General features: G+C 45.2%; 2 long non-coding RNA genes across 2 annotated transcripts; one reads left to right on the top strand and one right to left on the bottom strand.

Moving 5' to 3' along the window:
* Nucleotides 1-8513: 8513 nt before the first annotated feature.
* LOC144772072 (uncharacterized) lies at nucleotides 8514-8901 on the bottom strand. Its single transcript, XR_013599633.1, has 3 exons — nucleotides 8831-8901; nucleotides 8650-8730; nucleotides 8514-8558 (listed from the first exon to the last, which is right to left on the bottom strand). It is a non-coding gene; the product is annotated as an uncharacterized LOC144772072 (long non-coding RNA).
* Nucleotides 8902-9840: 939 nt separating this feature from the next.
* Nucleotides 9841-10785, top strand: LOC144772071 (uncharacterized). The gene is made up of 4 exons (XR_013599632.1): nucleotides 9841-9911; nucleotides 10012-10092; nucleotides 10184-10283; nucleotides 10432-10785. It is a non-coding gene; the product is annotated as an uncharacterized LOC144772071 (long non-coding RNA).
* The last annotated feature ends 12158 nt before the right edge of the window (nucleotides 10786-22943 follow it).

Below are 22943 nucleotides of genomic sequence, written 5' to 3'. Positions count from 1 at the left end.
AAAAATTACTATTCACACTCCAGAGAGTGCAACAGTAGGGAAACCGTTGGATAGCATAGGGGTAAAAATTACTATTCCCACTCCAAAGAGTGCAACAGTAGGGAAAGCGTTGGATAGTGGGAGGGTAAAAATTACTATTGCCACTCCAGAGAGTGCAACAGTAGGGAAAGCGTTGGATAGCGTAGGGGTCAAAATTACTATTCCCACTCCAGTTAGTGCAACAGTAGGGAAAGCGTTGGATAGCGTAGGGGTAAAAATTACTATTCCCACTCCAGTGAGTGCAACAGTAGGGAAAGCGTTGGATAGTGGGAATGTAAAAATTACTATTGCCACTCCAGAGAGTGCAACAGTAGGGAAAGTGTTGCATAGCGTAGGGGTAAAAATTACTATTCCCACTCCAGAGAGTGCAACAGTAGGGAAAGCGTTGGATAGCGTAGGGGTAAAAATTACTATTCCCACTCCAGTGAGTGCAACAGTAGGGAAAGCGTTGGATAGTGGGAGGGTAAAAATTACTATTCCCACTCCAGAGAGCGCAACAGTAGGGAAAACATTGGATAGCGTAGAGGTAAAAATTACTATTCTAACTCCAAAGAGCGCAACAGTAGAGAAAACGTTGGATAGCGAAGCAGTAAAAATTACTATTCCCACTCCAAAGAGTGCAACAGTAGGGAATGCGTTGGATAGTGGGAATGTAAAAATTACTATTGCCACTCCAGAGAGTGCAACAGTAGGGAAAGTGTTGGATAGCGTAGGGGTAAAAATTACTATTCCCACTCCAGAGAGTGCAACAGTAGGGAAAGCGTTGGATAGTGGGAGGGTAAAAATTACTATTCCCACTCCAGAGAGTGCAACAGTAGGGAAAACATTGGATAGCGTTGGGGTAAAAATTACTATTCCCACTCCAGTGAGTGCAACAGTAGGGAAAACGTTGGATAGCGTAGGGGTAAAAATTACTATTCCAACTCCAGAAAGTGCAACAGTAGGGAAAACGTTGGATAGCGTAGGGGTAAAAATTACTATTCCCACTCCAGTGAGTGCAACAGTAGGGAAAGTAAATACTTCATATATATTTAAACATAAATTAAATATTAATACCAATTACAAATTAATTAAAATTAATTCCCAATTTAAGATATTATAATAATTATTCAAATTAAAATAATACAATTAATTTAATTACTAAAAAAGAATTACCTATTATTCCAAAATATTTACAAATAACAATAAATTATTAAAACATTTAAAAATAAATAACAATCAATTCAAAATAAATACCAATTTATATATTAATACATTTAATTAATTACAATTAAATGACTTCCCACCCAATTCCCCTATAAACCCACAACCTGCTACAAAAATTAAATACATAAAATTAACATAATTATCAACTAATCAATTAATAAAAATTAATTACCATTTAAAAATAAATAATTACCAATTACAAATTAAATTTCAATTAAATCTAAATAAATACCAAGTAATTTTTTTTTATTATTTATAATTAAATTACTTCCCACCCTGTTCACCTATAAACCCACAACCCACTCCAGAAAATAAATGAGTAAAATTAACATAATGATCAATTATTAAAAATTAATTACCAATTATATTTTATTTAATTGCCAATTAAAAAATATTTAAAAATTAATTGTAAATAAATACAAATAAATTATTATATTTATTTAATTATAATTAAATTACTTTCCACCCTATTCCCCTATAAACCCACAACCCGCTCCAGAAAATAAATGAATGTAATTCACATAATTATCAATTAATTAATTTAATACAAATTAATCACAAATTATATTTTAATTAATTGCCAATTAATAATTAATTAACAATAAATTGTACATCAGTACCAATAAATTAAAATATTTAATTAATTATAATTAAATTACTTCCCACCCTATTCCCCTATAAACCCACAACCCGCTCCAGAATTTTATTACACAAAAATTAAATACAATAAATTGACTTAGTTACTTACCTAAAATTCGATATTTTTGTTGTCTATATTCTGTCCCTCGATATTTTTGTTGTCTATATTCTGTCCCTCGATATTTCTGTTGTCTATATTCTGTCCATTCGATATTCTGTCCATTCTATATTTTTGATTGAATATTATTGTCCTTCAATTCGATATTTTTGTAGTCTATATTCTGTCTTTTCTATATTCTGTCTACTCTATTTTGAAGTCGATATTTCACTACCTCGATAATTTTGTTGTCGATATTATGTCTGTATACCGATAACATGGCTAAGCACTGGTCTGAGCAGGCGTTAGTTTTTGGTGATAGCGGGAATATTTCCATCACTACGCCTGCCTTGCTAATAGGCGATAGCCACTTTAGCGACTGCTTTCAGTCGCTAACAGGTTGGGTACGCCCACTTTGCATGTCATTAGCAATAAATATCGCTGACATGCAAAGCGGGCCCCAAACCGCTCTCTATCGCCTAAAAGCTGTCGCTAACATCAGTTAGCGACAGCTTGCTAATAGAGCAATAGAATTATCGCCGCTTAGTGGCCGAAAACTACCGCTAAACCGGCGATAATTGCCTATCGCCACCCTTGGTAATATGCCCCTGTGTACCTCATGAAATCGTTATTTATCAGGTGCGTTAAATAACACCTAATGCTCGTAATCAGGCCCTATGTGTATATTTACTGTTATCGGCTGTCCATGGTCTAGTGTCCCATGATATCGGCTGTCGTAGTGTATAAGCTGGTAAAATAGCGCAGTCTGGTAGGGCGCCACGTGCAGAGGTCAGTGTATATACAGCAGGTCTCTGCATCTAATGTTACCCAGAGGGGAATGTTGCTGTGAAGGAAATTATGCATCCAGGGAAAAAATGTCTGTCACATCCAAATGTAATGATTTTCCAACCTTGAAAGGGTGCACATATGAATAGGTTTGCAATGATTCAAATTCAACAATTGCTGCAAAATAATTCACAGAAATATTTCAATGGGATTTTAGTTTGTGACTTGCACATCTACTTATCACATGGAATCCTACAACCTATGTCCAGCAAGGTTATTTATTGAAATTGAGGAAGAAAAAATGAAATGCAATCTACAGGAAACCTATTTAGGTTTTGTGAAGAACCCTCACCCACTCTATTAGTGGCATGCTTCGCCATCGGGCCCAGGTACCCTTTAACAGTGGGCTTCCACAGAATGGATTAAAGCAAAGGTTTAATCAGCCACGGCCGGTAGTAGGTGTAACTGCAGGGCGGTGACGTGGGGAGGGGAGGGGCAGGGTGGGGGGCAGTAATGTATGGATTACGGACTTTAACAGGTAAGTAAACATATAAATAAATAAAACAAATGTTGTTGCGCGCACTGCATCGCATTTGGTGATGCAGTGCACGCAACTAAATTCATTTTATTTATTTATATGTTTACTTACCTGTTAAAGTCCGTAATCCATACATTACTACCCCCCACCCTGCCCCTCCCCGTCCCCACGTCACCGCCCTGCAATTACACCTACTACCGGCTGCGGCTGAGTTTAATGTCTGCTGGGTATAATAGTGTCACTGTAAAAGGTGTAGGGTCTGCTATTAAAGGAATACCGGGACATTCATTAGGTATTTTTAGATTGCAACAGACCCTGACTAAAAATCTAAATCTCAAAGTGCTCACTGGAATATGGTTGAGCGATGCTGGTTTTTAGGGACAAGGATGAGAGCCACTGATGAAGCACAACTTCCCTGGTCAGGGACATCTTGAGGATTTTGGGGGGCCCTTTTAGGAACAGCTTTGAGTTTATGGTCCATTTTCAGCTCTTTCATGCCCTCTTTGGCAAGGTTCAATATTGTAACACAGAAGCGACTCACTAATATTAATGAAAATAATCGCTGTGACACCACCCATTTCTCATATATCTTGCTCTGTTTTGATCTTAAAAAAACTTTTTTATGGATGTTGCATCAAACAAATACAACATTCCTCCGCAAAATGTCTGTAATAGACCCTCACACAACACCCACATTAAAATAAATTAAAGGTAAACAGTATTTAACCCCTTAAATGCTTATGACGAGCTCAGCTCGTCATGAGGCACAGTGGAGCTGTGCTCATGTCGAACTGAGCTCGTCATAACTGCCGCGGAACGCCAACGCGGGGCTAATTCCCCGCCTGTGTGGGCGTTCTGAAGGAGTGGGCGGAGTCGTGACGAGCCCAGCTCGTCATGAGCACAGCTCCACCGTGCAGCATGACGTGCTGGGCTTGTCACGAGCACAGCGCCGCCGCACGCGGCCCCTACCCCTGCACCGCGGGGGAATTAGCCCCGCATGGAAGAGGTTAAAATAATATGTTTAAGAATTATTCAGGTCATCAGAGCAAGACTCTGCAGAACAGAGCTGGTTATATCAAGGGGCCCCCTGAAAGACTGGGGCCCTGGGCCAGAGCCCACTTTGCCCATGCCTTAAAAGGTCTCTGTCCCTGGTAAGGAAGAGACATAAAGGGCTGGATGTATCTTAGGCTGTAATAGTCAGAAATATCTGACATGTTGTGTCCAATATCTTATTTACAAAAATATTGTCCTTTTGAGTGTAGATTTTCTGTTATTAACTCCAATGAGGGGAAAGGCCAAAAACACGTGTGTGTGTCAAAAAACCAAGTTGTCTCCCTCCCTGACACTCAGTTGGATCCCAGCACAGCTTTCGGGTAATCGAGGTAAACCCCGGAGCTTCTAGCTGTAGAATTAGACCCAGCACAGTCACAGGGTTTTTGTGTCACCTTGAAATGCGTCTTTTCATTTTCAGTCTGATTCTATTTCTGGTCTACGATCACGTGACTGTGCGCACCAAACCCGCGCATTCGCTTCATGAATACTACCGCTAATGGCGGAAGTGTTGGCATTGGTGTAAAGGCCTATAAATGGGGGTGTTTATTGTAGGGGGAGGGGAGCAGGATCCATGCCAGATTTTCAGGATATCCACTGTCTATGAAAATGAGTTCTATTTTGAGTCATTGCGATTTATGCGGCTTTCATGGAGAACTGGCACAGAATCAGGCCTGAAGGACCTAATTTGGACCGCGCTGCCGTAGGCCTTTAGCGCTGGCATTTTCCATGTAGCCTCATTCACTCATATGCATGAAGTGCCCGCGTGAATGTCTCATTCTTGCTTTCCATAACCCTAGTGTCCTTGCAACTTGAATGACATTTTTTCGGGTGTATTGTGTCGCACCCCTGCATGTCACCCAGTTTTTAATTTGTGCTGGTGGCTTTAGGAGGCATGCAGCAGGACCCATTTTTAGGGTACTGGGATTTATTTTTATCATCAGACTTTGAGTGAGAGTTAGAGATGCAGCGGTGGAAAAGGGAGGAAGGGAAATATGGGTGAAAAGAACCAGCCAGAGTGAGATAAAGGGGCAGGAAGTGTAGGGTGGTGGAAGAAAGAGGTGTGGGGTAAAATTCAGAATAAGCAACTTTTGCATTCAGCAAACACTATGGGCCAGATGTTCAAAGCTTTTTTGAGGCCCCAAACAGGCTGTTTCTGCAAATCGGACCAATTGCAACCACAAAAAAAGCATTGTTTAATGTACAAAGCCCTATTTGCGGTTCAGTAACCTATTACCGAATTGCAAATTGGGTTTGCAAATTGAGTATTAGGAAGGGGTGTGATTAAGACATCCCTCCCTAATACCGAGGGTATGTGTACGAGGCTGGCTTAGTATATGGTGCATACTTTAAAGAGTGATGCACGATGCACTAATCCAGGCAACCCTTATGGTGATTTTAGTGGACTTTGATAACCTTAAAGCTCTCAAAGGGGTAGCTGTGGAGAGCAGCCTTCAAGCTTATCTTGAAGGAGTGTAAAGCAGCTTGTTTTACTATATTTATTAAACAGTGTAGAATAGATGAGAAAGAACAACACAGTGTTTATGAAAAATAAGTGTATTTATTAACACAACACAATCACTATCATTTGGTATATCTCCTATCCAGAGGTATCAATTATACACATAAGAATACTTCAAAGAAATCAGGTAAGTAGCAAAAATATATACTGGTCCCCTGGGGGACACCAAACCATATACTAAATAGGTGGAAACACAGCTGCTTTTTCAATAGAAGTCAATGGAGAAGTTGCGGTTGCAGTTTTAAAGAAAAATGACCCTCCCATGGGACCCCAAAGAAACCCATTGAAGGACAGAAGGTTGGAGAGCCACCCCATATGTGGATGCCCCAGGAACCAGTTTACCAGCATCAGGGGAACTGGGTGCACTGGGGTGAAGTGATATTGGAACCTCTTATGGACGACAATGGGCGACTCTGGAAGAAAGGCTGCTGGGGAAGTCTGTGATGAAGTCCGGTGGAATCCAAGGATTGATTCTTGAAGAGGAGAACCCTCACGGAGAGGGGACATAGTCTATGCCACTCCGAAGTGACCAGGAGGCACGGAAGCACAACGCCCACCCTTGGCAGGACGTTCAGAAGGGTTCACAAGGACTTTGTCACTGCAGCGGTGGGGACCCGGCGAGGCTGTGGAAGGCCAGGAGCTGTACACAAGCTGTCCCACATCGGATGTCAGTGTCCAGGTGGTCGGTGTCCAATGAGAGCACCAACAAGCTTTGGTAGCTGCAACTGACATTAAAGACAAATAGATGCAATCTTTGGGACCAGGAAGGTTCAAGGAACTCACCACATGAAGGAGAGTCAGAGCAGGGCCCAAGCAAGCAGGGGAGCTCAACAAAGCAAAAGAAGACCCTCGAGAGGACCCACAGGCCAAAGGCATAGGAGTCGCAAGAGGACCCGTGGCTGCTCACCAAAGATGGAGGCCCACGATGCAGGAGATGTATGGAGGATGCTGTTCTACGAGGGATGAGGTGCTTGTTGCTGGAGCCAGCAACTCTGATGAGGGATACTGTCCTCCAAATTGAAGGAAAGACAGGTCAGGCCTCTGGGGAGCCACAGATCCATCACCTGTGTTGCTGGCCCATTGGAAGTCTGTAGGATGACAGGAGCAGCAGACAGGTCAGCTTAGACGTGGTGCATGCAGGGGCGTGACTCCTTCACTCCAAGGGAGATTCCTTAGGATGTGCTTGATGACCACAAATCCCTGGAGATCCTGAGCGAAGCACAGACACAAAAGAGACAAAATACTTGCAGAACAGTGAGACCAGGAGCAGCAGCAGCCTTCCTTGATACAGCCTTGGTTCTAGGCAAATTCCACCGAAGTCCAAGTGTAATGTAAATGTAATGTAATGTAATATTAGATTTGTAGAGCGCACAGCTACTCAGAGTATCCAGGCGCTAGTTCCTGAAAGCCTACCACACACCAATCTAAAAAGGAAAAAGGGGAAAAGAAAAAGAACCTCAGAAAAGCAAAGTCTTTAGTTTCTTCTTAAAAGTTACCGGGTCCGACACCCTCCTAAGGGCCAACGGGGAGAGCATTCCAGGCTAGGCCTGCTTTGCGGGTGAAAGAACAGCCACCCAGCCTGTGGCGATTGAAGCGAGGGTTCTGAATTAGGAGCTGGTCAGAGGAACGCAGTTGCCTAGAAGGTTTGTAAAAGACAAAACCCTTCTGAAGATAGAGCGGACCCAACCCATACAGGTGCCTTTGGACAATGGACAGCATTTTAAATTTGAGGCGAGACTCAACTTGGAGCCAGTGCAGGTGACGTAGATGAATCCACACACTCTGTCTTGGAGAAAGCCCCAGGAGTAGCCTGGCTGCCGCATTCTGGACTACCTGTATTATAAAACAGGGTTAGACCCAGAAGTCAAAGGGACCTGGGTAGTTAATTGTTATGAACAGAGGGGTCCCCCACTTATATGGAGTTGGTACGAAAAAAGGGGAAATCAACACATAATTCAAAAAGGTTTAGAAAGAAAGGTTAATCAAAAAGCGTTCTGGAAATGCATTGTTTTATTCACTATGCATCCATATCGTCACAGTCACGTAATTCATTTGTGAATATCAGAATACACACTCATTTTATCATACGTTTATGTGCCCATAGGGAGAAGGAAAAGGGAAAGGAAGGTAGTAAAGTTAGCATAGAATTGTGACTCACTATACATTTAATAGAAACAAAATTACATTGAAATTCATGTATAAGTTCAAAAATGATCCCTATCCACAACAGGGTCATATACAATGTCCGCAATGTCAGGTGCTTGTTCAGAAAGTTCAAGCTCCTATAAAGCCGTGTATATCATGCTGGTACTAGGAGTTGAAGAAGGGTAGAGGAACAGTCTACGTTTCGACCCAGGAATCGATGTAGGATAGTTGGTCCTTACAGAGAGGGTCTTCTTTAGGACATACGGGGTGGGGGGATGGGCAAGCCTCCTAGGGTAAAAGGAGAGCAGAGTCAGACTTTACTTAATGTAGGGCAACAGTGTCCCTAAGATAACCGTAGCGGGGAAATGACAGGCCGCCCGGGAACAGCGTTAAAAACATACTGAGGACTATAGAGGTTGTCTGTGAGGACTGTTACCTGCTGTGTATTGCAAGTAAGCGTATGACCAGCACGGTCATAAACAAATCGTAGGGTTACGGATTGCGGAAATCTAAATTTCAATCGGTGTGATCCAAATCTAAAGAGGAACATAAAAATTTTTTAAAAAAATATATTGATCACCACTCAGAGCAAACCAAGCTGCTATTCACTCTGAGATCCGGTCATACCTTAGTTGGAAATATCAAGTAGTGCAGAGAGGAACTATCTTTGTGTGTCAGAAAAAGCTCAACTGATTTCTGAGTCCGTATCTAAAGTAAAGAGAACAAGTGGAGACTGATTTGGTAAATGAGCTGCCCCACCGTAAATACTGGCAAATATCCAAAAAGAGGGGGTTGTGTTAGGTCTTACCCATGAGAGCCGGTCCTTCAGCGTGGGACGGGTGTCTCAGAGGAGCGACTCCGAATTGCTACTGCCTGGAGGGGGCGGGGATTAGGGCGAGCATGATTAGCTTCGCCGTCGTATCTGAGTTAAAAGAGTGAATCGGCGATTAATAATAAAGTAAACAAGATTTTGTGGGGGAGAGCGTAATAGTTGTAAGTGCAGTGTGTTAACATATGTATGTGACTTTTACCATCAAATCGAATATATTGTCGTGACCCAACCTTTGACCATGCATTTTGACCGCCTTGTCGGCAGGTCCATGCCAATATGGGATAATTGAGCTATATGTCCTATTCGTTTTAGCGAACACAACGTACATTATGAATACACGTGGTGTCTGAGGTCAATACTTTTGTTAAACCATGAACTTCGTTCTTATAGGTATCATTCACATACATTATGCTTATATTATCAACATTCACATAATGTTCAGTGAGCGGGTCCGCCATTTGTTCACACTAAGACGGTTGCTAGGTTACTGACTTTGAGTCCTTCCCTTAACTTGCTGACTCCGTGTATATTTGTTTACTTCCAGACGGTTGCCAAGTTACTTATTTTTAGTCCTTCCTTTACCTTGTTAACTCCGTATATATTGAGTTGCCACGCCCCCGCCAGGACACTTCCTGGTTACGGAGCTGTGTTTGCCCGCGAGGATTCCCGGTCACTGCAGAGAGAATTATAGCAAGAGGTAAATGCCCTTAACAATCACGCTTCTTTGAGGAGCCCCTTGGTTAATTTAATGCAATCTAACCTCTGATTCACTTCATTGATTCAGATACCACGGCGAAGTCACACGAGACCGCCCTACCCCCGCCCTCCGGGCTCGATCATCTCGAAGACGCACTGAGAGGTAAATGCGTTACAACTATTACGCTCTCCCCCACAAAATCTTGTTTACTTTATTATTAATCGCCGATTCACTCTTTTAACTCAGATACGACGGCGAAGCTAATCATGCTCGCCCTAATCCCCGCCCCCTCCAGGCAGTAGCAATTCGGAGTCGCTCCTCTGAGACACCCGTCCCACGCTGAAGGACCGGCTCTCATGGGTAAGACCTAACACAACCCCCTCTTTTTGGATATTTGCCAGTATTTACGGTGGGGCAGCTCATTTACCAAATCAGTCTCCACTTGTTCTCTTTACTTTAGATACGGACTCAGAAATCAGTTGAGCTTTTTCTGACACACAAAGATAGTTCCTCTCTGCACTACTTGATATTTCCAACTAAGGTATGACCGGATCTCAGAGTGAATAGCAGCTTGGTTTGCTCTGAGTGGTGATCAATATATTTTTTTAAAAAAATTTTATGTTCCTCTTTAGATTTGGATCACACCGATTGAAATTTAGATTTCCGCAATCCGTAACCCTACGATTTGTTTATGACCGTGCTGGTCATACGCTTACTTGCAATACACAGCAGGTAACAGTCCTCACAGACAACCTCTATAGTCCTCAGTATGTTTTTAACGCTGTTCCCGGGCGGCCTGTCATTTCCCCGCTACGGTTATCTTAGGGACACTGTTGCCCTACATTAAGTAAAGTCTGACTCTGCTCTCCTTTTACCCTAGGAGGCTTGCCCATCCCCCCACCCCGTATGTCCTGAAGAAGACCCTCTCTGTAAGGACCAACTATCCTACATCGATTCCTGGGTCGAAACGTAGACTGTTCCTCTACCCTTCTTCAACTCCTAGTACCAGCATGATATACACGGCTTTATAGGAGCTTGAACTTTCTGAACAAGCACCTGACATTGCGGACATTGTATATGACCCTGTTGTGGATAGGGATCATTTTTGAACTTATACATGAATTTCAATGTAATTTTGTTTCTATTAAATGTATAGTGAGTCACAATTCTATGCTAACTTTACTACCTTCCTTTCCCTTTTCCTTCTCCCTATGGGCACATAAACGTATGATAAAATGAGTGTGTATTCTGATATTCACAAATGAATTACGTGACTGTGACGATATGGATGCATAGTGAATAAAACAATGCATTTCCAGAACGCATTCTGGACTACCTGCAGCTTCTTTGTCAGATAACCCGGACATCCCAGCAGGAGAGCGTTGGCATAGTCCAGGCAAGAGAGGATCAGAGCCCGGACGACCGTCTCTTTGGCACCACCTGGCAAGAGGGGGAGAAACTTCCTCAGGATCTTCAGGGTGCCAAAGTAGGTCCCTGTCAGCTTCTTCACCTGTGTTGTAAAGTTTAAATTTTCCTTAAACCAGACCCCCAGATTTTTAGCAAGGCCCTTCTCTATCATAGGGCGCTGGAAGTCAGGCGGCCACAGCCTGGCTCTGAATTCCCCAGGAAATGAGCCAAACAGGAGAACCTCTGATTTGTCTTCATTGCACTTTAGCTGTGCATTTGCCAACCAGCGAAACACCGCCGAAAGGCAGCGCTGCACCGTGCTGACCGAGTCCTCACCCCGTTTCCAGGAAAACAGAAGCTGCGTGTCGTCCGCGTAGGCCATCACCTTAGCCCCCAAGGACTCCGCCAGATAAACCAGGGGAGTCACATAGATATTAAACAATAGGGGGCCAAGTGAGGAACCCTGCGGAACGCCAGTGGACAACAGGGTCGGCGCCGAGGCACAGGCGGGCAACCATACTTGCGGTGATTTATCCTCCAACAAGGATCTAAGCCAGCTCCAGGCTGAGCCCTCAATGCCAATAGCTGTTAGACGAGCAAGGAGGAGAGAGTGGGGCACCGTGTCGAATGCTGCAGAGAGATCCAACATCACCAGGGCTGCTCTCCCGCCAGCATCCAGACAATCACGGATAGCTTCCGCCACCTCCAACAATGCTGACTCCGTGCTGTAAGAAGCACGAAACCCCGATTGCGCAGGGTGTAGCAGACCCGTCGTCTCTACATAATAAGTGAGCTGGGATGTAACTGCCGGTATACAACCTTTACAATGAAATTTTTACCACGCACTACCATTACAACGTGGTCATTACAACGCATACCATTACAACGCATTGCGCTGGGGGGCGCTCTCGGATAGGGAATAAGTTTAATTTACTATCCAACACCTTCCCTAGTGTCCACGGGGACTGGAGTTGGAATAGTAAATTAAACTATTCACTATCCAGCACCCCAAAGCGCTATGCGTTGTAACGGTATTCGTTGTAAATACCGTGTTGTAAAGGTATGCGTGGCAAAAGTATGTGTTGTAACGTCATACATCCGTAACTGCCTTCTCGCAAACTTTAGCCAAACTAGGCAAAAGTGAGATAGGTCGATAATTGGCAGGAAGCAACGGATCCAGGGTCGGCTTCTTAAGAAGAGGCAAAATGAGAGCCTGCTTTCAAAGAGGCGGAACGCAGGCCTCACGAAGCGACTGATTAACCAGTAAATTAACTTCCGGGTTGATCGTGTCAGACAGCTCAGCCAGAAGCCTAGCCGCACAAGGGTCCTTAGGGGAGCCCGATTTCAGTGCTCTAAGAATTCTGAGCGAGGAAAGGGAGTCCACTGGACTAAAAGCCGAGAAAGGATGAACCGAGACCCTCTCCTGAATCCCTGTCGGAACAATTGGGGTCAGCTTAGGGGTTTTCAGAAGGGAATCTTGAATGTCCAGGATCTTATCCCTAAAATGTTTTGCTAGAGTGTTGCACCAGTTGTCAGAAGGGGGGACCACCACCTCCTGGGCTCGGGGAGTTACAAAACTCTGCACTATAGCAAAAATGTCCTTTGAATTATTATTAGCCCGATTAATGCGGGTGGCAAAATGCTGGCGTTTGGCTGTCACAATAGCCGAGTAGTAGATTTTCTGTTTGGCTCTGAGAGCCTGTTTGGCAATGGGGCAATAGCCGCTGACCCTCCATGCTCTCTCCAAGACCTTACAGGCATGCTTTAGCGTCTTTAGCTCCGAAGGAAACCAAGGCTTAGAAGGAGCCTCTCTCCCCGGCTTGTGAGAACCTGGGGCCGAGAGGGCATTGACTGAGCCACTGATCCAACTAGAAAATGCGGTAACATTGTCCTATAGATCACCTAGGAGGGAAGGACGGACGGCCGCTAGATGAGCACTAAGCAGCCCTGCATTCAGCTTCCTGGCTGTAGGGACACGATGACAGCTGGCTGGTTGCAGCTGACGCTGGACGGCCCATGAAAAGAATATAGGAAAAGGATCCGACCAGGTGATCGGAAGAGGCTTCTTGACCAGCACAGGGAAGTTAGTACAGATAGGATCCAGAATGTGACCCCCTTTGTGGGTCGGATCTGTCACCCATTGGGAGAGCAGGGCCATCTGGAGGTTATCCAGGAAGGCTGCAGAGTCAGCCGACTCCGTGGAGTCGAGATGTATGTTAAAATCCCCCAGGAGTAGGTAGTTGGAGAACCTTAAAACTCTATCCACCAAAGCATCACCGCAGGAATCCAAAAAAGCACCCGCTGGGCCCGGTGGACGATACAATAATGACCCCCCCCAATGTGAAGTGAGGTGATAATTGGACATTAAAATCCATGGCCTCACAGCCTCCCCAAATAATGGAAGGTTCACTATGGAGAACCCAACGTTCTCTATATAGAATGGCAAACCCCCTCCTCCCAGCTGGGCGGTCAGTCCGGTGGATTTTATAAATGGAGGGGGTGGCCAAAGCAACGATGGGATTAGAGAACGTGTCGAGCCAGGTCTCCGTATGAATAGTAGATCTAGATCATTATCCAAGACCAGGTCAGAAATGTCAGCGTGATGCTTCCTCAGAGATCTAGTATTAATGAGGCAGGCTTTAATATAGCACTGAGAACAGGGGCCGGCAGTCAAAGTATCCATGGGGAGTTTAATAGACGGAAGAAATCCACAATCGGGACAAGCCATGGTACTCTCAGGCCCTGCATGGTTAGCAGTGTAAGAGGGACAGCTTAGGGTTCTTAAAGAATTTAACGCCGTAGTAGAATACTGAAGGCGAGGGCGGTCATTATGGTTAAGGACTGATCCAACAGCATGGCTCGCCCTGAGCCCTGCCTTAGCGCTGACGGGCGCAGACGGGCTTGCCTTAGGCGCGCCCGCTGCGCGTTCGGCCCAGGCACATTTAAGCAGGGTATGGCCAGTGCCGGGAAGATGCGTGCAACGACTGGACCGCTGACCGCGCCAAGCGCGTGTCACGTCCAAGATGGCCGCTACCCGGTCCAGATGGTCGAAGCGTGCATTGGTTTCAGAGATGAGTCTTGTTCCACAATTAATCTGAGGAACTACCCACCGGGGAGCCCTTAAATACCCCAGGAAAGGGTTGGAACAACTCAGGGGTCCCTGCCAGAGGATGGGCTGGACATAGGGGAGGATACTCCCTTATCCTTTGTCCACTTTCATGTCAGTGCGGAAGTCAACAAGTGTATGGAAGGGGGGCACCAAATGTTCCCTTAAATGCGGTCTGGTGGCGCTGGAAAGTGCCCCCACCGCAACCCAGTACACTAAGTCCTGTGCGGGAGGCTGTCACACCTCCCTGTGAGAGAAAACCTATTGTTCCACCTTCCCCTCAGCAGGAGGGCATACTCGTGTCTGTGGTCGACAGCAGCATTAGCTTGCTGTCGGACCCTTAAAGGCTGTAACTGGGAGTAGAGGGGGCTCTTCTAAAGAGCTCCCCAGGACATGTGATCAGACCTCAAACACCAGAATCGGTGTTGGGGTATGATTTCAACAAGTTTGATACCAAACATGACCAGATTCGGCACAGCCATTTTATAGTTAGACGTCTCATAATGACTGCTGTCCACTATATGTCTTAAAATGGCTAATCACACTTACAAAGCCTGGAGGATTGACTCTGGGGTCTATAGGGGTGTCTTGCCCATGCAGGGGCACCCTCACACGTGTAACCAAGCACCCTGCCTTCTGGTTCGAGGAGCCTGCCATAGGGGTGACTTATAGGTTGAAAGTGCAGTGACCTCAGATATAAGAAAACGTATAGATGTCGCGAGAGGAGCAAGCATACTTTCAAACAGGCTGCAATGGCAGGCCTGTAGTCAGAGTTTAAGTGGACTTCCATGGGTGGCACCATACACCCTGCAGCCCTTTGGAGATTCCTTGTGTGCCTATGCCCTTCGTACCTTAATGCCATATGCTAGGAGCTTATAAGGGTACAGCAGTAACCAATTGTGAAGGTACCAAACTACTTATCAAAGCCATTTTTGGAGATAGAGAGCACAGATGCTGGGGTCCTGGTTAGCAGGATCCCAGCAACCTAGAGTCAAAACATATTGACACCAGGCAAAAAGTGGGGGTAACCATAAAAGAAAGATCCTATTTTCCTACAGTATGTATGAATGTTTTGCGACCTAAAATCAGGCGCAAAATGTTTGCATTTTACTACCAACATCAAGTTGGTGGCAACCCTAGGACCCCTTCCCCTTTGTAAATGTTTGTAAAAATATTTTATAAGAGCAGCCAATGTTTTTTGTTTTTAAACGTATCCCAGTTTTCTTTAAGGAGAGCGGGCTGCATTGAAAAAAAATATGGTTTATTGAAAAGCACTCACAGACTTGGTGGTCTGCTGACCACAGCAGGCCACCATCCCTGTGTTTTGTGCGATTGCCAATGGGTTGCAAACTGAGACCTACCTCATGAATATTAAAGAGATAGGTCTATTTGTGACTGACTGGTAATCGCAAAATTTGTTAAACACACATTTGTACATGGCTGTTTGCGATTACCAAATATCACATCGCATCTGACCCTAAATTCAGCAGTCAGTGGGCTGCCAAGGAAGACGTAGGGACTCTGCACTTACTAGTATTTATCTCATACCAACTTGGTTATTTTGTTTATTTTATATAGCACAAACTCGATCCACAGATATCAGAGTGCATTACATGAGCACCAGTTTCATTACAGATGGACACATTCATTTTTGTTAGGCACGGGCGATTAAGGGGCACATGCATCAAACCATTTTGCGATCGCAAATAGTGCGAATCGAAAAATTCAGCCGTTTGCAATCGTAAAATGGCCTATTGAGATGCATTCAGTTTTTTTGCAATTCGCAATTAAGGAAATCACAATTTTTTGTTATTCCCTTAATTGCAAATGCACTTATGGAATTGCAAATTGTGATCCCTAAATGCGATGCATTATGAAATCGCAAATTGCGTTTTTGCAATTTAGAATTGCGCATTACCATCAACTTCAAGTTGATAGTAATTTGCAATTCCTTTGAAAAATGCAAATAAATGCATTTTTCAAAGTGCACTGTGGTGCACACACATGCTCTTAGGGCTAGTGTGTGCACCACAAGTGCAAATCTACCTTTTTTGGGAGGTGCGTCAGGGTGGCCTTTTGGCCCCCTTGCACCCTTCAATTTGCATGCACAATTTGCGAGTGCCTATTTGGTACTCGCAAATTGGCATTGCAATCCCATACATTCCTATGGGGTTCTAGGCCCATAGGAATGAATGGGAAGCCATTCCTTAACTGCGAATCGCAATATGCGAGTCGCAATTAAGGAATATGTAGGAATCGCTATTTGTTTTGCGATTCCTACATGCATAAGGAATTACGATTCCTAAATTGCAATTCTGTAAAAATCGCAATTTAGGAATCGCAATTCCTTACTTTGATGCATGTGGCCCTAAGTGATTTGCCCAGAATCACATATAGTTCAGCGTCCCTGCTGAGACTCAAACCCGGTTCCTCAGCTTCGAGGTCGACCGCTCTAGCCATAAGGCTACATCCTTAGCCCTGGTGTCACCTGAATACATTCAGAAGTATATGCGACCATGCTTCCTCTTTGTGGTCCGTTTTCCATCTCTACATCCACCAGGAAGGGTACGCGCTAGTTTGCATAATCCTTAACCTCTGTCTCACAAGGGGATAATTTAGATTTGCTTCCTCCACAACCCCCTCTCCACAAGAACAGCAAGTTCCCATTAAAACCTTTCTGAAGGAAACCGATCTGTTTCCAGTTACCATTTGTGAAACAATACTTTAAAGCACTGTTAGTGTTTTACTAGCTGTGGCTTGATGTCTGACGTGTGTGTCTCTTGGGCAGCTTCTTTCGGAGAGATGCGAAGGGAGCAGGTCACTGCGCTCCTGAGCCCTGCTCGGTCTGGAAGACAGAATGAACAACAGTTTCTTCTCCTAGGGCACTGCTTCAGGGAACCTGAGACACCAGGTACTATAGTCAGGAGGGGTAAAACTGGTTAGGAATGTTAGGAAACTGATGTGGGAGCACACTGCTTCACCTCCCAGCAGGTTCGCCCCTAGGCATCATGGTAGATGCAGTTGGCCAAGTGTGTATACTTGCAAAGTCTCTCGAGTGTTTCACCAGGTGGGTGCAGATTAGTGCTGGCCGTCTCTTGGACAGCTTCTTTCGGAGAGATGCGAAGGGAGCAGGTCACTGCGCTCCTGAGCCCTGCTCGGTTTGGAAGACAGACTGAACAACAGTTTCTTCTCCTAGGGCACTGCTTCAGGGAAGCTGAGACACCAGGTACTGTAGTCAGGAGGGGTAAAACTGGTTAGGAATGTTAGCTTAGAGGGTTTATGTGGACTCTGGCCACCTAAGGGCAGGGCCACTTGAATTATGTGGCGGGGAGGACCAATTAATGCGGCTGGTTGACTAAATTGTGCAGCACGAAAAGGCAAATTATGCAGCATAATGAGGAGCATTTTGTATAGTATTATTTTATTATTCTGTAATTTTTACACTTGTTAACACTGGCTGGGCTTGTTTATTTAATTGTTTACTTACCTCCAATTATCCATATTCCGGTATTTATCACCCCCACCCTGCCCCTCCCCCACCCCACCTTTTCGCCCCACGGAACTCCCTCCACGGGCCGCGGCTGCCCACGACTGCGGGACCTCTTGAGTGTTGTATTTTAAAAATTTTCACATTGATCATTTAGCTGGATGAGTGGTTTGTGTGTCATCCATTTCCTTGCCAGATTTTCTCGTATAAGCTTTTGTCTTGAGCTAAAAATAAGCCTCTCGTGTAGTAGCAACCCCGCCCTTGTTGGTGCCTCCTCCTCCTGAGATACTACCCCCCGACCGGTACATGTCTCTTCCTCAGTGCTTAATTTGAGCCGGTAGCTGCCAGTGGGTGCCACCAGCACTCATTTTGGGGACCGGCACTTATTTTTCATCATCAGATATTTACAGAGTGGAACAAAAGGAAAAACACACAATACAGTAAGCATGGGCGGATTTTACGAATTGGCAATCCGCGAACTTGCGTATTTATGGATTTGCAATCCGCAAAATACGCGAACTCTCGCGAATTTGCGGATTTTTTTTTTGTGTTCGCAAGGATTTCTGCCAGTTCGCGAGGGTTCTGTACCAGTTCGCACTTGCGAACTTACTTGTCGGCTCACAACGGCCGCGACTATGTTGTTTCTACATCTGGTTCATCATCACAGGTTCACAGCACCCTCTGTTTCACCACTGCCACCCTCTGGTACACCCATGCCACCCTCTGGTACATCACTGCCACCCTCTGGTTGGTTTATCACTGTAGATTATGGGGGTGAAAAAAAGCAAGCACACCTGCCCTGCTTCAACTGACATGAATTAATTTGGGGTTGATTAATGTGTCACTGAATTTAAAACTTCCAGTCTGGCTGGCACCTGCTTCCTTATCTGTAATTTGCTTTCTGTTGCAGTGCAAGTTTTTTTCACAGGACCTTTGTGGCCTATAGTTGCAAGTAGGCAACTGAACTCTGAAGGGGCCCCTCAGGAAGCACTACAGGGAATGGTTACTAATGATAAGATTGAACTTTTGCACCTGCTGAGTGCTTTCAGTTTTGTCTGTAATTGCTTTCTGTTGCAGTGTAATTTTTTTAACAGGACCTTTGTTGTATACTTGTAGCTATTCTCTGAGCCTGCTGTGAGGGTCAGAGCAGGGTCATAGAATAGTTGCAAGTAGGCAAATGAACTCTGAAGGGGCCCCTCAGGAAGCACTACAGGGAATGGTTACTAATGATAAGATTGAACTTTTGCACCTGCTGAGTGCTTTCAGTTTTGCAAAAATCCAAATATCCAGCAGCATCCACAAAAAGTAATCCTTCCAGGTCAAGATCCAAATCAAAGTGACCAGCACATGAAGAAAGCACTGGGAGGAGCCTGGTGGACAGGAACAGGAAGTTGGAGACTGTGGGGTACTTCCTTCCTCCCACCCCCACCCCCCAAAATGGACTCCTTGCAAAGAAAAAGTGCAGGCAAATGTCAACCTGAGGAGTTATTCTGATAAAAATCATAATTTTCAAGGTTTATGCTGCCTGCTGGTGGATTTCTTGTGCGAAATTGCAAATTTTGCAATCTCGCAATTGCGAGATTGTCGCTGCCTGCCGCATCTACGTGTTCGCAAGTGTTTACTCCCACGAAATTGTATATTATTCTAGTTGGCAAGTGCGACCAAGCAAAAAATCCGCTTCGCACGGATTTTACGAATTTTCGGCAAGTTCGCGAGAGTTCGCGGATTGCGAATTTAATTTACCGAAAATCCGCAAAATCCGCGAGCGGAACGGATTTTACGCCCATGCTTACAATACAGTAAGATGGAGGAACAGAAAGATGCCAAATTAAGCACTGCTCCCCCTTGTATTGACTAGCCGCATATTATCATTGCCTTTCACACCACATTTCTGATCTCGCCTTACTCGTACAGGCCTACCACACCATGTCCTCTCCCGTCAGCTTATGAATTAGGTGGCTATTATTCTACACAGACCACACTCCTCCCGGAAGTTACTTTCCCTTACACTCTATTATCAATATTGTTACTGTATTGGACATGAACTCTGCCCCCTGCAGCTACTCTACTCTTATCCACCACCTCTTCAGAAATAGGTGGGGAGTGAGAACATGCTCATGGGACTCTGGGAGTTACGATGCAGCAGGAGGGCGGTTCTGGAAGCGAAATATATAACGGAGTGATGGAAACGATGGGCTTGATTCACAAAGGGCCTACACACTCATGCCCGAAACCCCGCAGTCGTGGGGGAGTCTCCACACTCAAACAGAATTTCCGCAATGAGAATTGTCATAGCAGAGATTCTGCCCTGAGTGCGGAGACTCCCCTTCGTCTGCGGGGCCTCTGCCACGAGTGCGGAGGTCCTTTGTGAATCGGGCGCAGTTCTGGGGGAGCCTCCGCACTCGGGCGGAATCTCGGCAATGAGAACTCTCATTGCCGAGATCCCGCCCGAGTGCAGAGACTCCCCCATGACTACGGGGCAACTGCCACGAGTGCGGAGGTCCTTTGTGAATCAGGCGGAGTACTGGGGGAGTCTTTGAACTCGGGCAGAACCTCAGCAATGAGAATTCTCCTTGCAGAGATTCCACCCGAGCGTGGAGACTCCCCATGACTACGGGGGACCTGCCACGAGTGCGGAGGTCCTTTATGAATCAGGCGCAGTTGTGAGGGAGCCTTCGTACTCGGGGGTGAATCTCGGCAATGAGAACTCTCATTGCCGAGATTCCGCCCGAGTGTGGAGACTCCCCCATGACTGCAGGGCACCTGCCACGAGTGCGGAGGTCCTTTGTGAATCAGGCGCAGTTCTCGGGGAGTCTTTGGACTCGGGCAGAACCTCAGCAATGAGAATTCTCCTTGCAGAGTTTCCGCCCGAGCGTGGAGACTCCCCCATGACTGCGGGGCACCTGCCACGAGTGCGGAGGTCCTTTGTGAATCAGGCACAGTTCTGGGGTAGTCTTTGGACTCGGGCAGAACCTCAGCAATGAGAATTCTCCTTGCAGAGATTCTGCCCGAGCGTGGAGACTCCCCATGACTATGGGGGACCTGCCACGAGTGCGGAGGTCCTTTATGAATCAGGCGCAGTTGTGAGGGAGCCTTCGTACTCGGGTGGAATCTCGGCAATGAGAACTCTAATTGCAGAGATTCCGCCAGAGTGTGGAGACTCCCCCATGACTGCGGGGCACCTGCCACGAGTGCGGAGGTCCTTTGTGAATCAGGCGCAGTTCTGGGGGAGTCTTTGGACTCGGGCAGAACCTCAGCAATGAGAATTCTCCTTGCAGAGATTCTGCCCGAGGGTGGAGACTCCCCATGACTACGGGGGACCTGCCACGAGTGCGGAGGTCCTTTATCAATCAGGCGCAGTTGTGAGGGAGCCTTCGTACTCGGGTGGAATCTCGGCAATGAGAATTCTAATTGCCGAGATCCCGCCCGAGTGTGGAGACTCCCCCATGACTGCGGGGCACCTGCCACGAGTGCGGAGGTCCTTTGTGAATCAGGCGCAGTTCTGGGGGAGTCTTTGGACTCATGCAGAACCTCAGCAATGAGAATTCTCCTTGCAGAGTTTCCGCCCGAGCTTGGCGACTCCCCCATGACTGCGTGCACCTGCCACGAGTGCGGAGGTCCTTTATGAATCAGGCGCAGTTGTGAGGGAGCCTCCGTACTCGGGTGGAATCTTGGCAATAAGAACTCTCATTGCCGAGATTCCGCCCGAGTGCGGAGACTCCCCCATGACTGCGGGGCCTCCACCAGGTGTGCGGAGGCCCTTTGTGAATCTGCCCTGTGTCTTTTTAGTCTCAGAAGAGCACAACTGCTGCGGATTGGAACATGTTTTCACTGTGCCCAGTCTTGTCTTTATTTCACACTTTAACCAGCCCAAAAATGTAGTCTGTCTGTTATATTTGCGGCATTTCACGTTATGATTTTTAGGTGTAATTATGCCATTTCGCCACATGATGTAATATGGGGACACTCTGGTAAAAATCATACCACAGGAGAAATGCAAATTTACAGAGTGCATGCAGGTCTTATTTGTGGCACCTCTGATTTTTGGGCTTTTTTTGTGTGAAGTATGCACCCTTGCATTAACATTGGATACAAGGGCTCACTTCACCTTAAAAAAAATAGCACAAAATGCCAGATTTGTTTTTTACTACCATTTGTGTCATTTTTCAGAATTTTGTGTAATTTTGCAAAAGGAAATTATGGGAATTTCTAACGCCTCTAATTGTGAATGGGGAGAAATAGTGTACAAGAATAATCTAGAATATGTTGCAGGTGTGCTATGATATATATGAAGGAGCACAGTTTTTCCTTGCTAAATATGTCTAATTCTCAATATAAAACCTATGGAAACCACCTGAGGTATGGGCAGGACACAGAGTGGGAGCTCCCATCAAATCAGGGCTTTGTCAAGCATTATTTCTGAAATGTAATTTGTCTTGAGTCAGTCACAAGAAAATTAAAGAAATGTATGCGCTTGCATACAAAATGGTCAAACGTTATCAGCACAACACACTTTTGAGGAAACTCTTGAAAAAGCTAATCAAAGAAGGCACTCACACAGTGGTATAGCGTGTGCAGGGCCACAGGGGCAGTTGCCCGGGTGCAAGTTCCTTAGGAGTGCAACATTTTAAAAGAAAATACATTCTACTTGTAGCTTTCTCACATCACTGAGAAAGTGTTACGGGTCCACGGGTAAAGGGCGATATTCTTGCCTTGCCCCGGGGGCTGGCAATACATATTACGCCGCTTCACCCACATGCAAAATGCTCACGAATTACTGGTGCCAACTCACACTTACATGTGAATGCATCATCAACAACTGACCTGGGAAACTGTGAGCTAAGGGCAGGACTGTATAAAAAAACTCTGTAAAGCTACCTTTCCATAATGAAAACTGAGCTCAGCCTGAGTGGGACTTGTGCGGAGAAAACAAGCCCTATCACCTGGAAACACAAGAGCACATTAATATTTCATCCACATAATGATGTCAGTTGGTTATACAAGAAAATAAATATTTTAAAAAGTCTACTTAAATGTGCATCCAATAAGGGAATGCACACTGACATTACTGTTAGTCGGTCTCGTGAAGGAGGGCAGTTTCAAAATTGAGGCCTATTATAGATTTGGCAAAGTCGAAAATATTTTTCATTTTTGTCAATCTAAAACAATCCAACAATTCCAATGCTAGTTAAACCAATTACAACTATTTCTTTCCCTTATCACAAATTCCCCTCTTTGTTCTATTTTTAATTGTAGAAGTAGGTATGAACAAGTCTCTTACAATGTGTACTGCACTTATGAATAACAATTTAAGCAAATGTTATTTCATCTTATAGACGTAAGTGCTCACAAAGTGCAAACTCAAACGACCAAAACCATTTTTTTTATAAAC

This window comes from Lissotriton helveticus, chromosome 8 (genome assembly GCF_964261635.1).
Source record: "Lissotriton helveticus chromosome 8, aLisHel1.1, whole genome shotgun sequence".
Lineage (NCBI taxonomy): Eukaryota > Metazoa > Chordata > Amphibia > Caudata > Salamandridae > Lissotriton > Lissotriton helveticus.
This window is presented reverse-complemented; position numbering and strand designations above follow the sequence as displayed.